Source organism: Heteronotia binoei, chromosome 10, assembly GCF_032191835.1.
Source record: "Heteronotia binoei isolate CCM8104 ecotype False Entrance Well chromosome 10, APGP_CSIRO_Hbin_v1, whole genome shotgun sequence".
Lineage (NCBI taxonomy): Eukaryota > Metazoa > Chordata > Lepidosauria > Squamata > Gekkonidae > Heteronotia > Heteronotia binoei.
Window position 1 is genome coordinate 102,167,358 of NC_083232.1, and position 13,367 is coordinate 102,180,724.

Below are 13,367 nucleotides of genomic sequence, written 5' to 3' on the forward strand. Positions count from 1 at the left end.
TTAAAGGTTTGGAACACTTTCCCTATGAAGAAAGGTTAAAACGCTTGGGGCTCTTTAGCTCGGAGAAACGTCGACTGCGGGATGACACGACAGAAGTTTACAAGATTATGCAAGGGATGGAGAAAACAGAAAGAGGTACTTTTCTCCCTTTCTCACAATACAAGAACTTATGGACATTCAATGAAATTGCTGATCAGTCAGGTTAAAACAAATAAAAGGAAGTACTTCACCCAAAGGGTGATTAACATGTGGAATTCACCGCTGCAGAAGGTGGTGGCCGCTACAAGCATAGCCTGCTTTAAGAGGGGATTGGATAAAAATATGCAGCAGAGGTCCATCAGCGGCTATTAGCCATAGCATTTTATTGTAACAGTCTGGGGCAGTGATGCTCTGTATTCTTGGTGCTTGGGGGGGGGGGGGCAAAGTGGAAGGCCTTCTAGCACCACTTGTGAACCTTCTGATGGAACATGGGTTTTGTTTTGGGGGTTTTTTGCCACTGTGTGATACAGAGTGTTGGCTTGATCCAACAAGGCTTCTCTCATGTTCTTATTATGATCTGGAACTTGTGTTTCACAACTTGGTGCATGCTTAAAGTCACTGTTACTTACTTGATCCCTTTTTAAAATTGGCAATGTGTGGTGATTAACATGTGGAATTCCCCACTGCAGGAGGTGGTGGCAGATACAAGCATAGCGTGCTTTAAGAGGGGATTAGATAAAAATATGAAGCAGAGGCTATTAGCCACAATGTCAATGTGTGTGTGTGTGTGTGTGTGTATGTATGTATGTATATATATATATATATATATATATATATATATATACACACACACACACATATATATATTGGCCACTGTGTGACACAGAGTGTTGGTTTGGATGGGCCATAGGCCTGATCCAACATGGATTCTCTTATGCTTTTATGTTCTCAGTGTGTTTTACGGGGGGGGGGGGGGGAAGCTGTTGCAAAGACATTCATGACTAGTTCTGCAACCCATTCTAATAACACTGCCCCGTTAATTATTAATTGCAAACACCTACAGTTTCTTATTAACATTAAAACCTATCTTTTTGGAAGCTTCATCAATCTGTTCTCAGACGATCATGAAAACTGTCTCTCGTCCTCTGCAAGCACAGGGAGCTTGCCAGTCTCTAGGCTGGAGAATCTAGCTCTGGCTGTCAAAACAAAACACACAACCTTGCAAATGAGTTCTCACAGAACCGTGTCTGGGGAAAGTGAATTCCAAAGTATCGTTTCCCACCTTCTAAGTCGATCGATCTTATATATTGCTAATTGTGAGACAAAAGTATTTAACCCCACAAACAGTTGTAAAAGGTCAACTGCTCAAGGCCAGTGATTTTTATGGTGAGAACTGTAGAAATATATATATATATATCAGCCTTCTAATCTGATCGATCATATATTGCTAATTGTGAGACAAAACTATTTGACCCCTCAAACTATCCTAAAAGGTCAAGTGCTTAAACCGGTCAAGATAAACAGAGAGAGAACTGAGGAAATTAGGTTCTCACGCGATATATTTTCAGAGTCAAGTTGCCATATGTTTTCTGAGTCCCCCACCCAAACAGATATAAACAGAAGCCCAAAGCTAACAATACAACCAAAGAATCTTGCCAAATTACAAAAAGATTTCTGTACATCGGCCTAAACAGGAAAGCCTTATAATTCTTATTAAACAGGCACTCTAAAGCTGTAGTCTAAATATATACAAGACATGATGTTTCTAGTAAATAACTTCTTGTTGTGAATGACCAACACTTACCTGACAGCTATACCCTCTTTAATTTCCTTTCTGTCTTCATTCTCTTTAACTGTAAATGCAGCTTCTGCAAATGGCATCTCAGCAAAAGACCTCAGTAGTAGTCTGAGGATGGATGGTAGGTGTGACGGACAGGAGCTGTTCTGCCCCAGAAGGGAGAAACAGCCAATCAGGTATTTTGCATCTGAGCCAATTGAGGTGCTTCTCCAGCATTCAGTCAGAAGAGGCATAAAATGGTGGAGGGAAGCAGAGCAGGAGTCACAGTTTGGGTCTGCCTTATCAAGAGAGCAGACAGTTCAAAGGGTAGTCTTGCCTCTGAGAGAGGGCAGAGTACCCAGTGGTTGGGCCTCTCTCTGGTGATAAACAGACTTCATATCTTTTAGTCTGGTTCTTGAGAAAGGGCAGGGTGGGGTGAGTGGAGTCCTGTTTGCGTGGAAGGAACCAGCCTCGTGGCTGGGCAGAGAAAGCCTGTTTGCACCTTCAAGCATTCAAGAGGATTCAAACCACAGCCTGAAGCACCAACTCGCTGACAATTATCTGCCTCAGCCAGGCTTCTCCTATGACTGTCTGGAGACCTGGGCTGCTCTCCAAAGACAACCTGCTAATAAATCAAGCTCCTTTGTTAATTACATACAACTCCTGCTTCAGTGATCGGTGTGTTCCTCTTATTCACCACAAAACTTACCTCATGGCAGCAAAACCAAAGCCTGAACACTTGATCTCCTGAGAACATCTTGTAACTGAGGAACAGTTTACAGTTTAAAACAAACACAGTTTTCTGAAATCATAAAGAGGCTGTGTGAGTCCCCTCAGTTGGTAGAAAAGGCCTGTCACAATTTCTAGAAGTCTGGGAATGGAAGATACTACACTTGATCTTAGCCAAAAGGTCAAGAAATGATAATGTCTTCGTAGCAGTCTGGAAGTGGAAGATAGAGAACTGGTGAAGCTGAGTTCAAACTAGTAAGTTAATAAAGCTGGTGAGCATTTAATGGCTTTAGAGGCTTGGAAAGGGCATCTCACAGAAATCTGATGTACGGTAAGTTCTCTCCATCAAACCAGTGAGGAGGCCGATTCTCTTCACACTGCATGCAGGGGCATGTTCCCCCTACAAAATTTCTCCATATGAAGAAAATGAGTGGAAGAGCAAATAAAAAACCTGTGTGGGTTCTTCTTGACTAACTCCTGACATCTAACGTTAGAGGCAGAAGATGTTTTGGTGGCCAGAAGTGGTACTCCCCAGCCAGATGTTTGTCATCTCAGGGAGAACTCGCTCTTGGCCTCCATCACCAGCATCCAAATCTATTGGAGACAGGCTCCTATTGTGTATGAAGGATGGTCATCAGATATTGTGGGGATTATGATTCATAAGGATGTGGGAATTCTAGAAGCTCAGGTTTCTAATGAATTGCAGAATTCATATATTTCTTAGAAGAGATGAGCAGGCCAAAAAGCAGCCACACAAATTATGTGAGTTCAGAATGTCTGACGGGTTATATATATATAACTTAAAACATTTCTATGCTGCTTCACCAACTGATCAGGGTCCCCAAGATGGTACACATAAAAACATTGAAACAATTAAGTACAACATTTACAATATTCAAATAAGTAAATACAAACACATAAACAAACAACACCAAATCCAGGGAGGGGGACTAATGCCAAATGAAACGACAAAGTCTTCCCCGCTGGCAAGAGGCAGGGCAATCTCCTTGTGGAGGGAGTTCCAAAGTTTGGGTGCCATGACTGAGAAAACCCTTTCTTGTCCCCTCCCATCTAGCCTCCGATGGTGGAGGTAATGGAAGCAGGGCCTCTGAAGATGACTGGGTAGGTTTATATGAAAGAAGGAGATATATGGAGATTACAAATATGTCCTGGTTTGTCATGGATGAGCCAGTTATCAAAACTATGTGGATCTGAATAAGACTGCCAGAACATCCTGAAATACATTGAGCTCCTGCCCGCATCCTGGATTTGATGTCCAGTTACATCAAGAGGTGCTTTCAGGTGACAAGGCAACGAGCAGTCTTTATCCTCTGCAGTGGTTAGTGAGGAAGGCAGGGCACCTCTTCCTTCTGGATCCAACCACCCCCTAAACAGCTTCCCATCAATTTGTTTGTGGCAAAGTGCAAAACCCATAGAAATAACACAAAATGCTTCCAGCACTCAAAATTAGAGTCACTCCTTTTTCCACTGTCACACAGTTGCTCTTTAATAGGGATGTGCAATACATAGCCTGTGTATCTTACATAGGTGAAAGCCAGATATATGAAGCTATGAATGCATCTGACCCCAGGTGTGTGGCTGGCAATCAATTCCCATTACTCTTTCAGGAAACAATCCAAGAAACAGCTTAACATATATTAGTCTGAGCATCATCCATTCATAAAAATACACAGAATGTGTTCTGAAATAGTTCCAGCACTGCAGATGTTAAATCAAAAGCTCTGATTGGATGTGTGCCTTGGAATGAGACTTAATTATATGAAAGAGACCAAATTAACTAAGGCCTCGCTAATAATCTTATGATCAAGGTGGATCATGAAAGATAACAACAATTAAATCTTTGCCTTTGAGGGAAAAAGCTTGTTAAGAGAACTAAATTTGTCCAACGATTATAGTTCTCAAAGAATGGCAAAAAAGATTTTCCTCTTTTACTGAACAAAGATTTTTCTTTCTCTTTCATGAATAATTTGTTTCACAGCCCCATAGCTTTGATCATGTCAGAAAGCTGATCAGAATAGATTTGAATGTTGAAGGATGGGGCCAGCTGTCAGAAAAGACTGCTGGGATTGAATGATTAGTGGGAGAGATGGGAAACTTAGCTGTGACAGAATTTTAATACGGACGGAGAGATGTGGATCTATTGGGAAATGATCAGTTGTCCATTTGAGGAAATAAAAAAGCAAAACAAAAAGTCTGAAACTCTGCCCATCACACTGAATAAACTTAGATGCACAATCGCAATTTTATTTATTTATTTAATTCAATTTGTATCCCGTCCTCCCTGCCGAGGCAGGCTCAGGGCGGCTCACATGCTCATGCATATGCATGAATACAAACATGCAATAAAACAGTAAAAACAATTTAAAACATAGAAACTGACATTTCATTTCAGGTGCTATGATCTTAAGTGTGTTGTCTTGCTATTCCAGCTAGGTGTTCTCTGTCAAGCAGATCTTAATGGTCCAGATGTTCTATATGGAGCAGATTGCAAGAGGTGGCCCAGATATTTTTTGAAGGCTGTAGTAGCCAGTGATCAAACTTGCAAATGCCTGGTGGAAGAGTGTCATCTTACAGGCCCTGTGGAACTGCATGAGTTCTCACAGGGCCCTGACCTCCTCGTGGAGCTCATTCAACCAGAGTGGGGCTGCTACAGAAAAGGCCCTAGCTCTAGTTGTCATGAGCCTGGCCTCTTTAGGGCCAGGGATTGATAGCAGGCTGTTTGACCCAGACTGAAGTACTCTCCGGGGAACATGTGGGAAAAGGTGGTCCCTAAGGTACGCAGGTCCCTGGCCATATAGGACTTTGAAGGTAAGAAATGAATCAGCACCTTGAAACAAACCTGGTATGCAATGGGCAACCAGTGCAGCACTTTCAGCACAGGTTGAATGTGCTCCTGTAGGGGACGACCCTTTAACAGCCTGGCTGCAGCATTCTGCACTAGTTGGAGCTTCCCGGTTTGAGACAAGGGCAGCCCCATGTAGAGGGCATTGCAGTAATCCGATCTCGAGGTGACTATGGCATGGATCACTGTCACTAAGTCATTGTGTTCGAGGTGGGGACCAACTTCCTCACTAGCCAAAGATGATAAAAGGCTGATTTGGCAGTGGCTGCCACTTGGGCCTCCATAGTTAAAGAGGAATCCAGGAGTACCCCTAAGCTTTTAACCTTGGGCGCTGGTGTAAGTAGTGCCCCATCAAAGGTCGGTAATAGGACCTCAGATCCTGGACCACCACAACTTAGGTACAGGACCTTTGTCTTCGTCAGATTCAATTTCAGTCGACTCTGCCTGAGCCACCCTGCCACAGCTTGTAGTGCCATGGGGAGGAGTTGGACTGGCCACCCATCAGCAGATAGAGCTGGGTGTCATCTGCATACTGATGACATCCCAGCCCAAACCTCTGGGCAATCTGGGCAAGGGGGCACATGTAGATGTTGAACAACATCAGGGAGAGAACTACCCCTTGCAGCACACCACATACAAGTGGGTGCCATTGGGATAGTCCCTCCCCTGCCACCACCCTTTGTCCCCAACCCTGTAGGAAAGAGGAGAGCCACTGTAAGGCCAATTTACAAATATCTGGGGGTCATGAGTCAGTCCTCAGGGTCAAAGAAGGCCCACCATGAATATGCTGCCAACTCTGGTCGCAAATCGACCCAGGCCATCATTAGGTTTTTTCTTACGAAAGAGGGGCATTTTATACCAGTTGCATTAAAACTGTTCTTGGCCAAAACAATACCCCAACTCACTTATGGAACTATGTTGGGTCCAACCTTATCAAGCTTTGACCCTCTCGAGAAAATTCAGTCCAAGTTTTTGAAAGCCATTTTTCACTTTCCAACCTGTGTTTCCAATGCAGTATTACGCTTGGAAATTGGCTTGCTAAGGATAGAGGCTAGGGTGAGTTTACTTTCAATCACCACTTGGCTCAATCTCAGTCATTGCCCCATGAATATCACATCCCTGATCCTAAAGGACAGACATTGTTCCTCTTGGGTTAGAGCCATCCATCAGAAATTGTCTACACGTGGCTTTTCACCTGAATCTCTCCAGATAATGGCCCTGGATCAAGCCAGGGCCATAGTCAAACAGAGACTACAAGACATTGAGAGACAGAATGATATTGCCAAGGTCCCAGATTATTTAGCCCCCCCTCAAAGGAGATATGTGCTAGCTCCAGCCTCCTATCTCTCAAATCTAACAATACCATCCCACAGAAGGGCCTTTTCAATGGCCCGTTGCAATGTCTTTCCTTCAGCAGTCGTCGAGGGCCGCTTCAAAAAGGTGCCTATGGCTGAGCGGGTCTGTCCTTGTGGTGCAGGTAAAGTTGAAACAATTGACCATGTGTTGCTTGGGTGTGGCCTATATTTAGGCATATGTGCCAGGTACATTTATTCTTTGCTCGAGGGATGTCTGGGGTTCTCCAATTTTAAAATCAAAAATATGTTGTTATCAGATTCCAATCCTCAATTCACATTTAAGTGTACCAAATTCATGGCGGCAGCCAGGAGAATTCGTGAGGATTATATAAAGAAGGGGTCTTGAAATCGCCTGTTTTTTAATTATTTCCGAATATTTTCAACCTTTTTTTTTCCCCGTTCCTAAATCCCTGAGTACTTTGTATACCATCAAAATGTCACTGTAACTGCTACAAACTCAGAGACCATGCATAAGGTTGCCTAATTTTGTTCACATGCAATTAAATTGCATTCTTAATTGTTATTTTTCATTATTTGTTTTAATGTTCAATATCTTATCCATATATTTATATTTTATATATCCTATGTCTTATTTATTTAGATCCTTCTTGATTTATACAATTTTCCTGTGGTTGTTGTTGGTCTGCATTGTGCTGTCTATTTGGTCATGAACAGTAATAAAACTTGATTTGATTTGAACTAATTGGAGGACAAACTTAAAATAACATTTATTTAAATGAAGAAAAGGCTGTAGATGAGTTGACCCTCTTGGTGATAGTGTCTGGAATTTATAAATGAAAATCACTTACGTAGCCAAATTCTGGTTGTATCCTCTATGTTATAGGGATGAACGTTTATATAAAATCTTAAATGAGGAGTGTCAAATGTCCAGCCTGTGGGCCAAGACCAGCTCACCCAGGGCTTTAATTAGGCCTTCAGTTATGTTCTGGATAACCTCTATCAACAAATTGCTTAGCCAGGGCTGGTTACAAATGGGCGGTTTAAGCCATCCCGGGGACAGCAGGCAAACGGATCTAAAAAGCATGTCCAAATGTGCACATCCGCCTGGCATCCCCATCCCGTACTCACCCCATCCTGGTCCAGATGGGAGCTGCCTAAGAAAGATGCCACTTCCAAAGTGGTACCTAATATCTGAGGTGGCTCCAAGGCGCCTCTCTGGCCATCTGGATGGCTGGGAAGTGCCCTGGGAGCGCCCGGGAAGCAGCAGACAGGTGCACGAGTGCCCTGAACACTCCTCCAGGGCACCCACGGCCCATCCCTGTTCCAGGAGGAGACTGTGTGCCATATGCATGCTCCCAGGTGCTCCTTTTCTGGTTGGCTCACTGCCAGGTCAGCTTGATGCCACCCTAAGGCAGTGGTGTAGACACAGCCCAGATGTCCATTGTCTGTCTCATAGTCAGAAGTTAGAGTCCAGTGCACACAAAAGCCCATACTGTGACTAAAACTTTGTTGGTCTTAAAGGTGTCACTGGACTCTAACTTTGTTCCTAACATTAATGAGATGTAATGTCATCTTTGGGCCATGAGTCTTTTCTGTAGACAGCAGAGGGTGGGATATAAATCCAGTAAAATAAAACAAAACAAAAAATAAAACTGCATTTTGTAATGGGCTATACTTATTGGGAACACTGGTGACCAGATCCTCCAAAGACAAATGTTCAGAACTGCAATGTCCCCCGCCCCCTCCCAAAAAAAGTACAACTGGGGTGGACATTTTTTCTTACTGCTGGCAGTATAATAGCTAGTCATGGATTTTGGCCGGCCAAGTCTTGACAGTACCCCAGTTGTGCGACCGTGATGTAGCCGAGTTTATTAACTCCATGTAGTGGGGCTGCCAGACCTTGTGCTGGCAAATCTCAGGAGATTTGTAGGGTGGTGACTGGTGAGGATGTCACAAGTTTTGTGATGTTTTAGGAATGGAAAAGACCACAGAAACTAGGGAGATCCCTAGAGCATCATGGAAATTGTGATGTCACTTCCAGGTAGAGGTTTAGGGATCCGGATGATGTTCTAGAATCCCTCCAATCTCTATGGTTTCTCCTAGAGCATCGCCATCAGTGCTCCCCTCCCTTGTTCTCCTGCTCCTGAAATAATGATCATAATAATGGCTGAATATATTTGGCATCATGGCATGAAAATTGTGCCATAACATTATATCAGGTACAGTTTGTCATCTATGGCCAAAGTCCATTACAATCTGAACACATAAAGCAATCTGACACATATATACATAATTGCAAATATCAGCATTAACATGATCTAACCAAAAGGTAAATTAAAGCTGCAAGCACTGAGTCATTACTGACCCGGAGGGGGACATCGCATCAGGATGTTTTCACGGCAGACTTTTTATGGGGCAGTTTGCCATTGCCTTCCCCAGTCATCTATGTTGGAAATATGTATCTGTTCTGTATGTCCTTTGCAATGTTCTAAAGTTCCAGTCATTATAGGGTTAACACTGTGCCTGATCCCCTATTGCCTGCATGACCTGGGAAGAAGATACTGACTGCTGTCAATCAAGGTCTAGAAGCAGGAAAACTTGTTTTGTTTGTTTGGTCAGTTAGGTGACTTTCTTTGTTCAGGCAGAGAGTTCAAGAAGGAGGAGGAAGTGGTCTTCCATTAAGCATATGGTTTTCTAATGTGAGGATGTAGTTCTTTAGTGTTTGTTATTTTCATCTCCCAGGACCCTTTCCCTGTAGTAATAAATATGGGGGTTTTTTTGCTTTCACGTTAAATGCATCTCAATGATTATTTGATCCAGTGATCCATTAAACTGTTTGAGATAAAGAAATAGAATTTCAAACAGAATTCCCTAACAATCTACATTTTATCCCCAGCAAGCTGAGTACTCATTTTACCAACATCAGAAGGATGGAAGGCTGAGTCAGCCTTGGCTATCTGAACCCAGCTTTCGCCAGGATCAAACTCCTGAGCAGAGCTTGGACAGCAGTACAGCAGCTGACCACTCTGCGCCACAGGGCTCCTGGAACCAAAAGGTACTGATCAAACAGAAACATTATTCTCTCAAGATCCTGCTCTAGCCCATATTTTCTTGGCTGCTAAAGCAAAGAGTGGAGCTCTATAAGAGACAAATGGATCAGTGTCTAAGGGGAGAAAAAGCAGCTTCTCTGATTCTGAAGAGAAGTTTAAACCCATTAAAAGTTCCATTAAAAATTCTCGGCTGTGCCATAGAGAGGACAGGATAATATATAGCATGATAGATCTTCTGGAACTCAGAGTCCCCAAAAGCAATGGCGAAGGGCCTGCGGTATTTTGGAGTGACATCCGGCTAACGGAGCTGTTGCCATGGTGTGAAACCAAACTGAGGTAAAGGTTATTCTGAGATTGTGAGAAGGAAGCTCTAACATAACATTATACAGACGTTGTATGTGGTGAGTAGATTTCACAGACTTGGGAAGCAAAATTTGCAGTGGAGAATTTTATAATGGATTTTGGACATCTACCAGCCACAAGGGCTGACTTCAATAGAAAGTTCCCATATTGTCCAACTGGTTAGCATCTGTTCTGCAAGATGACATATGCCAAAGCCAAGATCCTTAACAACCTGCTGGCTGAAAAGCTTCATCCACTCAATTATATGTTTACACTCCATTCCTGATTCTGAGTGATTGTCACTTAACAGCCACAGCTCCTTTTCATTTCATCTTCAGTTGGCCCATCACTGAGCTGCACATTAGGGGTGTGCATTTGGTCCGGCCAAACCGAATCAACTGCCGAATCCAATTAGGGCTCATTATGCGGGAGCTGAGTATGGCTCCCCGTATACTTCCATATAGATATTCGGAAGTATACGGAATTCAACGCAAAAGGCGGGAAAGGGGCTTCTGCAGCCTCAGGGGAGCTGCTTGCCTCCTTTCCCGCCTTTGGTAGCCTTTTCCCGCCTCTCCCATAGCCTCCCTGGGATCGGGGGGGGGGGAGGGGGAAGAGGAGCCCCAGCAGCCAATCCAAAGCATGCATTTGCAAAATGCATTGCAAATGCATGCTTTGCAGGGCTGTTGTGTAGCTGATCCCCCAGCCATCAGCAACATTGTTGTTCTTTTGATCTTTTGCTTACTTGGGTATCCAAGTAAGCACTGTTGTCTGGCCAATCACAGAGCAGTGCTATTTTTTTGAAACTGCTCTCTGTAGGGCCAGAGAAACTTTTTAAGGAGTCTGCCTGGCTGGACTCCTCCATTGCTGCTGTGGTGGTGTGTGTTGGTGTGAGAGAGAGATTGTGCTGTGCTGGCCCTTGGCTTCAGCTGCTGCTGCTCTCTCTCAGCCTTACCAGACTTGCCTGGAGTAGAGAAGACGTCTAAGGCAAGACAGTCTTGGGGTTCTTGTTTTTATTTTAGTTGGTAAAAGGACTTTTTATGACTCAGAGTCCCTTTACTTATCCAGATTTGGGTGGTGGGTAGCTTATTTGGGGTTAGGGTTAGGGGGTTCTGCTGGGGGAGGGGGCCTGGGGTGGGGTTTTTTTTGCCAATTTGCCCATATCTTTCTTTAGTGAGAGAACTTTTAAAAGTGCGGTGTCCTTTTACTTTTCCTGATTTGGGTGGCTTGGATTTCTTGGGGTTAGGGTACAGGGTTTATTTATTTATTTATTTAGAATTTATATCCCGCCCTTCCCACGAATGGCTCAGGGCGGCTTCCAATAATGAATCCAACATAAAAAATTAAACAATATTTAGGCATGTAAAGGGTTAAACATTTAAAACAGATAGGGGGAGGGGTTGGTAAAGTTCCTGTATTGTTAAAAGTTAAGTTTTTTCTGTTTTAAAAGGATTCTGTGTTTGATTTGTTGCTGCTGTGTTGTGCTGCTGTTGTTCCTTTTCTCTTCTGGTTCTGGTTCTTCGGGGGGGGGGGGGAGCTGTTTGGCCTAGTTTTCATTGTTTAAAAGGCCACTTTTTAAACAGTTGAGTTTCTTGGCCTTCTTCTGTTGCCCCTTTCCTGGTTCTGTTTTTTTTTTTTGGGGGGGGGGGAGCTGGCACCTGGGTGAGAGACCCAGAACCAGCAGGCTTGTTGTGCTTGGCCAGCTCTCCCCATGTTGTTTGGGGCAGGGCTGGAGAGCTGGCATCTGTATATTGTGTGTTCTGGCCCAATCTTTTTGGGACTTGGAGGGTTTGTAGGGGAAAGTCCCCTACAGGGTATAATGGGGCCGTATATTCGGAAACAGCCGTGCATCTACCGTATATGCGGCTATTCCAACTACGGAATTCAGAAATATACGGGATTCCGTATTTTTCCCCCATATATTTCTGAATCCGTGTACTACCGGATTTTTTTTTTTTTTGCACATCCCTACTACATATTCTCTATTTGGTATTTTGTATTGAGAGTTAGGGGTTCCAATCTTGTATGGGTCATTTGATAGATGGAGAAATATAGCAGTTAAGAAAAAAAAAAGCTCCAAGAATTGGCAGCCCTTGCAGGTGAAGACAGCCGGGACCAATAAGCACTCTTACGCTGGAACCTTATGGAGAGTTACTGCAGTGATACACTGATACATGGCTTGTGCGTTGATTTGGAGGAAGGCTGTATCTGAGCCCCAAGTCTAGACCCTGGAGTGAAATTGGCCAAGGCTTTCTCAGCCGTATTTCCTTTGGGAAGTATGAAACACACACACACACACAAAGAGGAAAGAATTGCTGGCTTTGGAGAACTCACCCAGTTCTGTACGTTATTTTTTTCCCTCTATTTTTGTTCTGTTCTGTAATCTGGACAGTTCACTGGACTTTCCTATTAAAGAACAGACGGCTAGACAGCCAGAAGAGGCAGAAGGAGACATCTCACGTCCATCACTAACTCAATATGAAATATAAATGCTTCATGTATGTAAAAATTGTGCCAAAAAGCAGATGGGTAGGGAGGAAAGCATATGGGAACATATGTGCCCAATCAAGTTTTTGGCCATAAGCAAGAATATTGTTCAAATACCCAGCTGTTCAAGCATTACTGCTCAGAATTCGGTGGTGTGTTTTTGGTTCCACAAGTGTGGATCTTTCCACAGAACTCTGATGTTCCAGTGGGCCATGGCAGGTTCCCAAGCATCTACAGACCTTGCTAGGCCTACCGAGACTAGGGTTGCCAACTCTGGATTGGGGAATTGCTGGAGATTTGGGGAGTATGAGGAGGCCAGGGTTAGGGAGGCATCAGCAGAGCACAGTGACATAGAGCCCACCCTCCAAATCAGTCACTTTCTCCAGGGGAACTGATCTCTATGGTCTGAAGATCAACTGTAATTTTGGGAGATTTCCAGCTACTACCTGGAGGCTGGCAACCCTAAAATTCTGGCTCATAATCATGGGTCGTTAGCTGGCCCTGGTAGCTGGAGGAATTTGGGCAGGCTGAGACCCGAGCAGGGAGCAGCAGTACTATGACCATGAGCCTCATGACACTGGATGTTCCTGTTCCTCTCCATGTTCAGGGTCTTTGGCCAGGTCACTTATGAGGACTGAGTTCTCCTAGCTCCATTGGATGACTTTTCAGGGGGATCTCTTGGCAGGCCTGGCCCACTCCTTGCCAGGCAGGATGTGCAAAGTTCTCCAGGCCCTGAGTAGAGAGCATCAGAGATGTTATCAGGATGCACAGAAGGAGCTTGGACTGGTGTGTACATGCTAGGAAGATGGCTGGAGCAGAAGTCCCCT

The 13,367-nt window shown here is 44.0% G+C and overlaps 1 pseudogene; it reads right to left on the reverse strand.

Annotated features, from left to right (window-relative positions):
- Window positions 1–2,504: 2,504 nt before the first annotated feature.
- Window positions 2,505–2,679, reverse strand: LOC132578690 (U2 spliceosomal RNA; annotated as a pseudogene).
- Window positions 2,680–13,367: the final 10,688 nt, after the last annotated feature.